General features: G+C 35.7%; 1 long non-coding RNA gene across 1 annotated transcript in view; it reads left to right on the top strand.

Annotated features, from left to right (window-relative positions):
• The window catches only part of LOC147910709 (uncharacterized), a 96,224-nt gene extending 86,135 nt beyond the window's left edge, over positions 1-10,089 (top strand). Inside the window, exon 2 of the long non-coding RNA XR_015544095.1 lies at positions 9,518-10,089. This is a non-coding gene — a long non-coding RNA (uncharacterized LOC147910709). The remainder of the gene's footprint in view (positions 1-9,517) is intronic.
• The last annotated feature ends 2,717 nt before the right edge of the window (positions 10,090-12,806 follow it).

Raw genomic sequence — 12,806 nt, forward strand, 5'->3', positions numbered from 1 at the left:
GTAATTTCTGTGAGTCTATCCTTTCCGATTTTTTCCGATACAATTACATGACTGAATAACATATATATATATGACAAGAAATAAACATTCGCGTGGAATATTTTTCGTAAGTTCGTTTCGACATTCCTGTTCAGTTCTTTCCTTGTGTTTTGACTTACGTTTGCGCATGAATTTATCTATCATTTCTTGAGATTGATTTTGTGTAGACGCTAAGATTTTTGAAAATGGTTTATTTCCATTCGAATTACAAACATTTATATAGGGATTACATGATTGGATTCTTTCTAGAAGTTCATCGATAGTAATATGAGAGGAATCATTTTGATGATTATCATTTTTTGCGGGAATTCCAACTCTTGGTAATTTAATTTTTTTTTAAGTGGAGCTCTTCCTTTGGCTCCCTTTGACAGAATTGAGCATTGCATAGCGAAATTTGATTATTTAGCTCCTTGCAATCGACAGGAGTAGAATTTAACAGGGAAGTATGGAAATTTTTCTCTGCAATTCCAGAATTATTTAATTCTTCAGGAGAAGTTTGATAACTTCCCTCTCCAAGGATTTTGGATTCTAAGATTTTGGGTTCGGAGGAGATATAGAAATATTCCCCTCGATGAATATTTGGAATAGAATTTTTTCTTGATTTTTTAATTCCTCTCATTAATTTATTCTCATCAAATACCTCAAAACATTTCATGTTTCATTTATTTTTTTGTTACTCTTATCTCCTGTCATAACGACTACTGTGCGAGAATGCACCGCGCGAAAAGATTCGAGTGAGAGACCAGCACACGGCTGGTATGATACACGGCAGTAAAGAGAACTCAGTTTCTTCTCAATTTAACAAAAGAATTTTCTTTCATATGCACAATTACAAATTCAACAAATATAATTAATTAAATATTAGATTGACAGAATATTAAATGCGGTCACCTTTTTCCAATACAATTTGGAATCACGGTGATGAAAAATCTCGGCGATTTTCCTCGGCACTTCTCGACAGATTCGTCTTATAGCGGTTTCACTAAGCGGTTAGCACGGCGATTTTACGAAGCGAGATTATGATTCTAAGAACTCTAAGAACTGTTAGACTCTAAGAACTTTTACAAGTAAGAAGGAGGACGGCGAGATCGAAGCATTTATTGCTTTCGGCCTGAGCTTTCTTTTTTGGGAAAAATCCAATAAAAATTTGCCTCATCGTAATTATTACGTGGCATTAGGTATACAAAATTGATTGGCGCTTTGGATTCTTTTCTAACGACGTTCAACGTAACAGTCATGCGCGACAGAAAATCCGTGCGTGGGATTGGTGACAGCGCGTGACGTATTCGTCGGAGCGCGGCGCTCGCGTGCGCGAATTGAATCGTTCTAGAATTTTCGATTGTCCGTTGCCGGTAACGACAACTTGTTTGCGTGTAACGAATTGTTTTTAAAAAGAACAAAGAACGACGAATCGATGATTTTAACGAAGATTAAGATCATGCTTGAGATGAAATCACGAGCTCAATTTATGCATGCGTTCAATGACAATTAATGTCGGTCGACTGAAAGAATTCTTGCTTTTCTTTCGAATTACCGATCTCAAACAACTACGTTTCCGTTCGTAATTCTGTCATTATTTGGACTGGCATCGTTACTAAAGTCTTCGAAATGGATTTGGATATCCCTTGGATGGGTAAGACAATTTTGTGCATTTGCAATTTCGTTTTGATTATCACGCATTTCAATGGTTGAACTATATTGTCGAATAATTCAGTCAGGAGTTTGAGGCGCAAGGTCGGTACTTGTACCTCAACTTCTTCGTCTAGTGCTTATAACGTTTAAATATGACGTTTTTCAGAAACGTTTTCTACTATTGTAGTCCTAGATAAATTCCATATGCTATTTTTAATTTCGGTACATATCCTATTTTTATCTCCGGATTTCCTATTCTCACATAAAATAAAGATTCTGATCGTGATGGTGCGATGATGGTTTTTGGTGAAAAGAAAGGTATCATAACTCCTTATACATCTAAATATCCCTTCGCGTAGTTAATTTTCGAGGAAGTCTGTTTGAAGAAATCATTACCTAATATTCTGGATTGTAAGATTGGAAAATTATTTGATACAATATGAAAGGTAATCTTTTCTCCAAAGGTAAAATTATTTCTCCCAGCGTATAAATGGGATATTCGTTTATGCCATTTAATTTTAGAATATCGCTATAATTGACAATACTGTCCTTAGGTACAAAATTTTCCTTGATTATGTTTGGAAACTGATATCTAACATAAAAGTTACGGGTGATGTTGACTCGCAAAAGTTTACCTGAACGGTAGGTATGCGACTATGCTTGTCGAGGTTCACAGTTACAGAACGCATTTCTAACGCGTTTTTGCCTACTGGCTCTTTTTCGATGTCGACGGGTGTGAGACTCGCTCGGACTCCTGTGCCACATCCAATTTCGAGGGGTCGCCGGAGTTTCCTTGTTCGTTTATCTTTCTTCGGTTATTGCTTGCAATTCGTAATTCAAAGTTTCGAGGAGATGCCCTTGCCTTTTACAATACTGGCAAAATAATGAGTCTGATGCAGCGTTTTGCCCTATCTTAGATCGACAATTTTTAGCATTATGCCCAAAATTGTTACAGATTTGATATTTTGTTTTTTCCAGCAGTTATTAGTCGAATGACATGGCTTATCACACCACTGACAGATTACAGAAGATTTGTTCTGACTTTTGTTATTATTAGTTCGACAATTTTTGGCGTTATGCCCTGATCTAGAACATATTTGATAAAAAATATTATTTCCCTGTAAAATGTTAACGGATTGTCGTGCTCGACATTTGTCAGCGCTGTGTCCGCGTTTCTTGCAGATTTGACATATTAAAATCTCTGTTCCAAAATTTATTAATTTTCTACAGTTTGAAGCTAAATGTTCTTCTTGATAACAAATCTGACAGATTTCTTGTAATTTATTCGTATTCAGTGCTTTACTCGATGCACTTTCCTGATTCTGTCGCAAATCTATCATCGAAGTTCTTTTTCTATTCGTAACGCGTCGGCTATCGTTTCTTAAACGCCTAAATTCCTTGTTATTCTTTGCTCAATTTCTGGTTTCAATCCTCTAATAAAACACTTACACATGTTCTTTTCTAAAGATGTTTTAATACTTTGATCGGAAAAGGCATTTCCTAAAATTTTATGAGCTCCCATTATTTGTTTTCCTAAAATATTTACCCGATTCGGGTATGTGATTACGTCTTCCTCATTCTGTGGATAAATACAGCCTAACTCGCCTTGCAATTCGTATATATTTTTTGAAGCGTCATAAACTTGTTTTAAATATTTGGTTAATTGTGCCACACTGTTAAAGTCCTGATCTTGTATAGTGCGGCGCGTTTCACTCATCATTCTTGTCCTTATGATTTTTTGTAAATTGCGATTCAGCTTCATCTGGTAACATGGATTTTGCTTCCTCGCATTCTTCGATAAAATAGTTTAAAGAGATGTTTTTGCCGTCGAAAAAGAGTATGGCTTCGACAGCGTGTTTTAAGATAGCAAATAAATTTTGGTGCGACATGGTTTCGTCAGATCCCCTCGATTTAGGGATAGCCACAATTGTTTTACGTTTACTTTCAGACATGATACCATCGAATTCGTGCGCGGGTTGAGTGATAATGTCCTCTGAGTGATAATGTTCTCTGAGAACCGTCAAACACAAAAGTTTTAGAATTATCTGAAATCTCTGATTCATTCAAAGAGAAACCCTCCGATTCAGATTCAGATTTGAGGGGAGTGGAGGTGTGTAATGTGTTTTGTGTACTCGACTTTAACTTATTCAGATTTTCTGTAGCAGTTTTATAAAAGCTTTCTATTTCAGATTTACTGCCAGAATTTCATTCCCGTCTTCTAAGCACGAAGTCCAATCCCGGGATCAATCAAAAAGATTAAGTTTCTTGACCCAAAAAGTAGGACCGACATTCGCACTGTCCTTCGGAACAAGTGTCATAGCGTCCCTTCGGGACATTGACCCATATTCTGGGACCGAAAAAGTGCGTGCAACTTACAGATATTCGCCTCTGTGCGTATACTTGTGAGATTGAGTCTAGCCTTCCACACCCTCTCCATTCTCCCTCATTGTCTCCTTCACCGAATTCCTAAGGGTTTGAACATAACGGACCAAATGAATTTTTGGGGGCTCGTCTGGGATACAAGTGCGATCTTAGGTGTTTAAAGAGAAGTGAATGCGATTGATTCCAATAAATGACAGCTAGGGATGACAACTAAATATACACAGTGCGACAAATATGTTCCCGGACACGAACCACATCTCAGCAACCAGTGGCGACATCTGTGCGTTCAAACATGCATTTTAAAGGTTGAACATTTTGCTATCATCTGTCAAAGTTTCATTCATTTTGGTTGACATATAACGAAGATATGACAGTTCATGTTAAACAAGATTTTGGTCGAGGTAGAAATTTTAATATGGAACAAAGAGCAGTGATTAAATTTAACGCAAAACTTGGTAAAAGTGCATCAGAAACATTCCGATCGATGCAACAAGTTTACAGCAGTCAATGTCAGGTCGTACAGCTGTTTTTGAGTGGCATAAGCGTTTTTTGGAAGGCAGAGACCTTTGAAGATGACAAAAAATCAGGACGGCCAATTTTGGTTCGAACACCCGAAATGATCGAAAAAGTACGTGATTTTGTTGCAAACGATCGCAATGCATCACTGAAAATGATGGAGGAGGCTTTAAGTATCAGTAGAGAAACGATTCGAACCGTATTACATGAAAATTTGGGTAAAACGAAGATTTGTGCGAAGTTTGTTCCACACACATTAAGAAGCGATCAAAAATCAGCGATCAATTATTCCAGAGACATCGTTGCAGCCGCAGAAAATAATCCAAACTTCCTAAAATCAATTGTTACGGGTGATGAAACATGGTGCTTTCAATATGATCCAGAAACTAAGCGTCAAAGTGCGGAATGGAAGTCAAAAAATTCATCACAAGCAAAAAAGTACGAAAAGTTCCATCAAAAATCAAGACAATGCTCATCACATTCTTTGATAACAAAGGTACTATCCACAAAGAGTTTGTTCCAACTGGCCAAACAATTACTGGTGCATATTATCTCGAAGTTTTAAAGCGATTGATGGGCAAAATTCATCGTATTCGCCCTGAATATCGTGATCCAGAAAATTGGTCTTTGTTGCATGATAATGCACCGAGTCACACTTCATTGTCCGTCAATGTTTGACTCGAAATCGTGTCTCTGTGTTAAACCATCCACTGTATTCACTTGATTTGGCCCTCTGCGACTTCTCATTATTCCCAAAATTGAAATTGAAATTGAAAGGACGCTTTTTTGATGACATTCCGACCATCCAATCAGCTTCTACACAGGCACTAGAGGCAATTCCGGAAACTGAGCTAGAACATGCATTTGAATCACTATTGAATCGCTGTAACAAGTGTATTGAAGCCAGAGGAGAATATTTTGAATAATAAAACCAAAAAATATGTATATTGTTGTTTCAATTATGATTTTCAGGCCCTGTCCGGGAACATATTTGTCGCACTGTGTACTAACTTACATTTATTTAATAATAAAAAAAAGGAATATTAAGATTAAAATATTTATACATAATAAACTGTAAAATATTTATACATAATAAACTTTTTTTTTACATATAAATAAAAAAATTTATCCTTGTACATATATTTAATACGTTATGAGATGTGCGCGCGTGTGTGTGTGTGTGTGTATATGCATGAGAAGAGGAAAAAGTTATTGGATATTGGAGGCGAGGAAAGTGGTGCAGGAGCACATCGGGATGAGATACTTGTACAAGACGGCTTGTAAAGGGTGGGGTTCTCTGGGATATAGACTGTGACTATTCTATTTCCTTCGTTATAGGGGGACGAATGTAGTCTAAATAGCCGATCCCAGTCGATCGGCTCGATTGAGGAGGAGTTGGGAGGTGATCTAGAAAAGAGGAGGGAGAGAAAATCCTTCTTCGAGAGAAGAAGAGGGAATCGTTCTTCGAGAGAAGGAGAGGAATAATTTAGGATTTCTCGGATGACGGGATCGATGACAGAGGGAGAGGTGAGATCTAAAGGTTGTGTCTGTTCTAATGTTAATGAGTAGGAGACCTCGAGAAATTGATCATCGGTCGGTTGTGGCGGCATGGTTGTGGCTTGGCCAAGGGAACGGTTCCACCTACTCCGGACGTAAGGAGTTCGTCCCCGTTTTCTAATGGACGTACTATTATAGTACGCACTACAATCCGAAAGGTAAAATATATGTATGTTTCGTCGAAAATGCGTATAAGTGTGTATATATATATATATATATATATATATATATATATATATATGTGTGTGTTTCCATGCGGGGAGACAAGGAGATGAACCGGAAGGAATGGCGACTTATTGGTTAGCTGGCTGTCCACGAGATCTCGAGTAGCTACCGGTTGATATGTAGAACTGAGAAGGTATGTAGAAGGTATGAAGAAGATATGTAAAACCAAGAAGATACGTAGAAGATATGAGTTGGTATGTAGAACCGAGAAGGTCCGTTGTCCACGAAGAGCGCCAGAGTAGTCGCAGTGGGGTATGCCTGATGATTGCAATGACGATTTGCTCACAATTTATCTTTTCTTTTCGCACTCATATGAAACCGCGAACTGGCGTGATTATCGCGGGTTCTGGTAAGATTTCCGCACTGCACGCGAATAGTTTAACTCGCGAACTTCACTGACGTAAACCAAGTGATTTTGAGTTTTGTACTGACGCTCTGTGCTTCCGCGGGACCTCTATTTATACCCCGAAAAAAGGCATTGTGCCTTTTGTCTAGGATGCAAAAGTTAGTTGCAATGTCGCAAGAGATTTGCGATTTTTATAGCGTTGTTAAGTGCATCGTTACAGGAGTTTCGAGAAAAAAAGAAGTGATTTACGTTTTTCTTTAAAGAGGCAAGATTGCTTCAGATGGATGACGAATTCTGTTACCCTCACGGAAAATATGGCTAGGTAAACAGATGATTACTGTGTACAACTAGTTTTGCTTGCAGGGCAACCATTGTCAGTCGCGAGTCTGATCTTAGATAACGCTACCGTGGGAAGTTATCCCATGCGTTTTATGATTTTTTAAGCACGACGTGGCGCTTGTTTTCCTAAGATGAAATTGTTAGTCAGTTTGGGACGACAAAGTTTAGATTTTTACTATTGCGTGACTTCGGTGCATTTATAATATTTTTTGCAATCTGGTCTCTTTTCGGGCCTGCATTAAAGTTGTTATTCCTTCCGGGTTGATTGGCGTTTACTAGTTTTCTGGTCTCTCTTTTCAGTTCTGATCGTTATCAGAAGGCTCCGCTCGAATCTCGCATAGTCGTGACGTGGAGCCGAAGAAAAGAATCGTGGCGTCTGTAGAACGTATCAGTTCGTTTATGGCAATTTTCGATTAGCGAGATGTAGTTTCATTACCTTGAGATATCTAGGATGGATACTCAGTGATGTTCCCAAATGCCAATGGAGATGTGCGTTTAGGCTTCTACTGCTCCTTGGAAAAATTTGGCTGCCGATTTGAGTCACATTAAAGGATGTGCGCGATCACCTTTTGTTAATATTCGATAGTGATCATATTATTATTATTAGCGTTAGAATGAATTAATTAAGAGTATGGAGATGTCCATGGAATACACGCTAATAAGATTAATTGAATATTTAATAATGATTCTTACACTGATTAAACTTTTAATAATTAATTTTACACTAGGATAGCTTTACTTCTAAGTTAACATAGAGATTATCTCTTATAATTAAAACTTATGATTTAGAAATTGGATTGACGTTTTGAGTTAAGACCGAGAATGAAATTTCTAGAAATTGAAGTTGCGAGGATATTCGACTTAGCATTACGTTCGCACATGTGTTATTTTTAATAAGTTAAAGTGGAAGGAGACTCAATTTCCGCGCGTCCACCTTGTACGACACGCGCTACTTCTCTGCTCTCTCTCCTAGCTTTTGCTCTGTGAACATTCCTAAAACCTTCCATAATCATATTGCTAGTTCGCTCGTGATAGGAGAGATGTCAGGTGCGGCTAAATGATGTGGCTACGTTATGGCTACTGTGTCCAATGTGGCGCTGAGCGTGTCTGGACGCCAGCGATGACTAACTAATGGCGAAGGACAATTGGCGGGAAATCGTTAAGTTTGCGAATGAATGTTACTCGTTGATTCTGACTCATATGCCATAAGACGGTTTAATATAAATTTGATTATTTAGAAAATATAGATTACAAAAATAGAGACATGATTGCGTAAGACGGCTCGGATATCGGTATCGCGTTGCTAGGTACGTTGCTTAGAATACAGGAAACTAAGAAAATATACACTATGAGTATTTAGCGTCTGACGACGCTAACAATTATCGAATGACATGAGCAATAATCGATGTCAATCTCGCAGTGAACACAAGGTGATTCTTAATCTTACCGAGTCTTAACCTATTATCTATCACAGAGGCTTACACGAAGTCCGCACGCAGAACGCCATGATACCAGAGAGAGCGAAAGAAAGAACAGTCGGAAAAAAGAATCAACTCGAGCGCCGCAACTAATGCTCGCAGCGCCGCAACTAACGCTCGCAACGCCACAACGGCTTGACGCGTTCGTGTCTTGTGCCGGTGATTTTATTAGAAATTATTCTTGGACAAAATTAAAGTTATTGCAGACGTGACAATAGACTAATTACTGGTTTGGAGCAGCTATGCCGCCCCCAACAAAAAAAAATAATATATCCTACTCGCTTGAGACCTAATTGCCTAAAAGTTGCAACTTAGGATGCGGTCCAAATATTTGACGTTACAAATATTTAAAAATTTTTGATTGACTAATCGGAAGAAATAATTTTACTAACTGACCAATCAAAAAATGCTTCGAAATATTTGTAGCATCAAGTGGACTGTAGTCTATTTTCACAAACGTAAATTCTATCTCCTGAAGAGAAAAGGAAGAAAGATGAACTGGTGCAAAAGTTCAGCCAAAAAGAACAGGCCTCTAGTCTATACACCTCACTGTTTATATGACAGATTTTCTAACAACTACTTTTCTTGGAACGAAGTAATTTTGTTATGAATGGTCAGAAAAAAACCAGCGATAAATTTTTGATGGTAATTATATTAATTGTGTTGTGTAAAGTGCTGTAAAGTCCAAAATGTCATATCAAAATCAATATTACAATTGGACCTGTCAAGTTGATGCGATTGTACACAACGAAAATAAAGCGAAACTACGACAAAATAGACTAATAACATCTGTATGCATTAATGAATGTTCAAATTTAAAAAGAAAATATAAAAAAGGAGATTTTGGATAGATTCTTTATTTGAAAGATAATGTGAACATGGATTTAAAAAAAATTATTATTAAAAATTATCAACGAATAACCAGTTATATGCTTCTATTTACCCATTAGTTCAACGACGGTATTCATAGTCTATTCTTATTTCAAGACTGTCTTAAGTACAGGGTGGGCCATCTATTGGTACGTTTTTGAATTTCGTCGTATGGCAACACCGAACGAGCTACAGACCCGAAATTTTGACAGTTTATTAGTCATACCGTCCGCGGCACGAAACAACATGTTTTCTCTTGAAGAGCGTTTTGAAATTTTAAAAACTTATTTTCAAAGTCAGTGCTGTGTCGCCGAAACTGTACGAATTTTGAAAAGAAATATGGGTCGTGATAGAGCACCCACCGAAGGAGCTATACGCAAATTGGTGAGGAAAGTTCGTGAGAAAGGGATGTTAGTGGATGACAGAAGTGGTCCCAGAGCTCGGACAGTGCGCACACCCGAGAATATTGAGGCTGTGGTCCAAAGTGTGAGACAATTCCAGCTTTGAAAAACAATATTACGACTGTTTTGAGTGAAATTGGCGCCGAGGTAGTCCAAAATGTCATTAATAATTGGGGTGACCGAATGGCATACTGTAAGGCCAGTAGAGGGAGCCACATGAACGAAATCGTTTTTCATTCTTGACGCGGATACTTTTAGCTTCACAACAAAAAAAAAATTAATAAAAAATATCAATGTATGCTCATTTGATCGCATTTTTAAAAACGTACCAATAGATGGCCCACCCTGTAATATCTTAAAACGCTAATACGGCCCTCTGATTGGTTCGTGACTCCTTAAAACTGTACTTAAGACGGTCTTAAATATAAGAATGAACTATGATCGATATTCATAATTCAGTTCTTATATTCAAGACCTTCTTAAGTTCAGTCTTAAGATGTCACAAACCAATCAGAGGGTATTAGCGTTTTAAGACATTAGATGGTCTTGAAATAAGAATCGATTATGTATACCGGCCGAATGCTTTTTTCCATGATCATTTCATATATGCCACAAGTATGTACAACAGCCATCTAAAAATTTTATGAAATTATCGCAAATAATAACAAATAATATAATAATTAAATAATAATATAATAATTAAATAATAATATAATAATTAAATAATAATATAATAATTAAATAATAATAATAATTTAATAATACGATTAAATTAATATAATGTATTGAGCGATCATAAAGAAAAGTCTGTATAAATAAAATTGGAAATAAAAATAATCAGAGTTAAATGAGGTAAAATCGCACGCAACACATTTTTTATTGATAAAAAATTTATATTTATTTATTTATTTATTGTGATAATTATTTAGGAATATGGGCATCACTACGAAACTTCATAAAAATATATTTATTTGATACGTTTTCATTCAAAATGGAAAAATCTGGCAGAAAATGTGATGGTATGCTTCACGAAGCGAATTATTAAATGTTAGAGTTGGCTAGAATTCGGAAATATTACTCGAATGCTCCCACATATCATTTTATCTTTGTGTTTAACATTGGATAACAAGATAATACACTCGGGTGACGTTTACATTACGCAGTTCTAATAATTATTCAGATAAATAAAACTCGTTTTCCTTACTTAAATAATCGCTTAAAACAGACTGTTGCATTTTTCTACTTAATTTTATTATATTCTCTCATTTCGAATGAGTATATTTTTATCAAGTTTTGCAATGACATCCATATTCTAAGGCTACATTCCTGTCTGACGAAACTTTTGCTCGAAATACTAGTATACGTTACATGTCTTATATATATTTCAAGTAAAATTTTCTTTAGAAAGAATGTTTTGAAATATAACTTAAATAAATCCCTTGTAGAAAAGTACTACTGAGCACTAGGAGTATTTTGAGGCACTAGTACTGAGATTTTCTATGTATCCACGTTTCGGCAAGATATAAAATGCAGGAAATGAGTATACATCACAGAAACTAACTATTAATAACTCTATTTAAAAAAAAACGCTTTCAGAGACTCTACACTCTGATCGAGCTAAGAATAAGTAATGGATTTCATTTACATATGTCTTTTTATAGAGATCGCATCATTTTTCCTTACTAAAGTTTCCTTACTAAGTCACTAGATAACAAAATATTGCGAACTGCCGCCATTTTAGCTTCATGACGTGCGGTTATTCAACATTTATGTATGATAGTATTGTAATAGTACAGTCATATATAAATTTTGAATAACCACGCGTTTATATATTGTAAGAGAAAATAAAACCTCACAGATAAAAAATTATATCTCACAGATTACAGCCCTTTTCAACAATGTTTCTTTGTCAATTAATTATCATTTTTCACGTCTATCGCCTATTGGCACGCGAAATAAACGAAAGTCTGTTTCGCTGCGGTTTTTGCAATTCTCAATACAGCAACCGAGTGTGTGTGTGTGTGTGTGTGTGTGTGTGTGATTTCAATTAATGATTCATCTCTCATTGCATTGTTGTCTCATTTCCGGTTTTGTTGCTGGTGAACTTTGTAACAACAGTTTTGCTGACGCCTAACCATTTGCAAGACTAATGACTATTGTATTGTATTTTATTTTATGTTATGTCTACTACAGTCTATTGTATTACATTTTATGTCTATTACTCTGTTAACATGTAGTCTTTCTTATAAAGCTTCGCAATAAATAAATTCCGAAAAAATTATTTGAACTTAATTGGATCAAAATAAACATTTTTTGTCTCTTGGATTTTGTTGATAAAATCAATAGTTTTCGAGATAAAAAATGTCAAAATTTCAAAAATAACTACCTTTGATTTTTTTCTCACAACTAATCATCCAATCAATACGAATAAAAAATGAAAATATTTGGCCAATCTTAAGCTATAACGAAAATTTTATTTTATTTTGATCCGTACTGTTATTGACAGTGAAAAACTTTATTAGAATAAATCGCGGACGCTTTATTCCATTTTGCATAAAGAAGCATTTGATCACTACTCGTTACTTATAAAAAGTTTACACACGCTATTAAAAACAGAGATAACCGAAAATGATTTAACGCAATGCGAGTACGATCTAATAAAATTTATAGGATATTACGAAATATATTATGGAGTAAAATATATGACATTTAATGTTCATACTCTAAAGCATATAGTTGGAACGGTTAAAAAAAACGGGTCCTCTTTGGACATCATCTACTTTTGCATTCGAAAGTAATATTTATTACCTAAAACAGATGAATAGATCAACAGATGGAAAAATTATTGGAAATTTTACACTTTAAAACAGGATATATTAACTATTCGATACTCGCAATTTACGATTATTATACTTACGAATTATTGTATTTACGAATTTGTTTCAATACAAATATTAATCCATGTCTTATACATATAATAGCAATAACATTGTTTTAGTTGGTAAAGGCTATGTAGTAAAG

The sequence above is a fragment of the Acromyrmex echinatior genome, chromosome 2 (assembly GCF_024713525.1).
Source record: "Acromyrmex echinatior isolate Ae372 chromosome 2, ASM2471352v2, whole genome shotgun sequence".
Lineage (NCBI taxonomy): Eukaryota > Metazoa > Arthropoda > Insecta > Hymenoptera > Formicidae > Acromyrmex > Acromyrmex echinatior.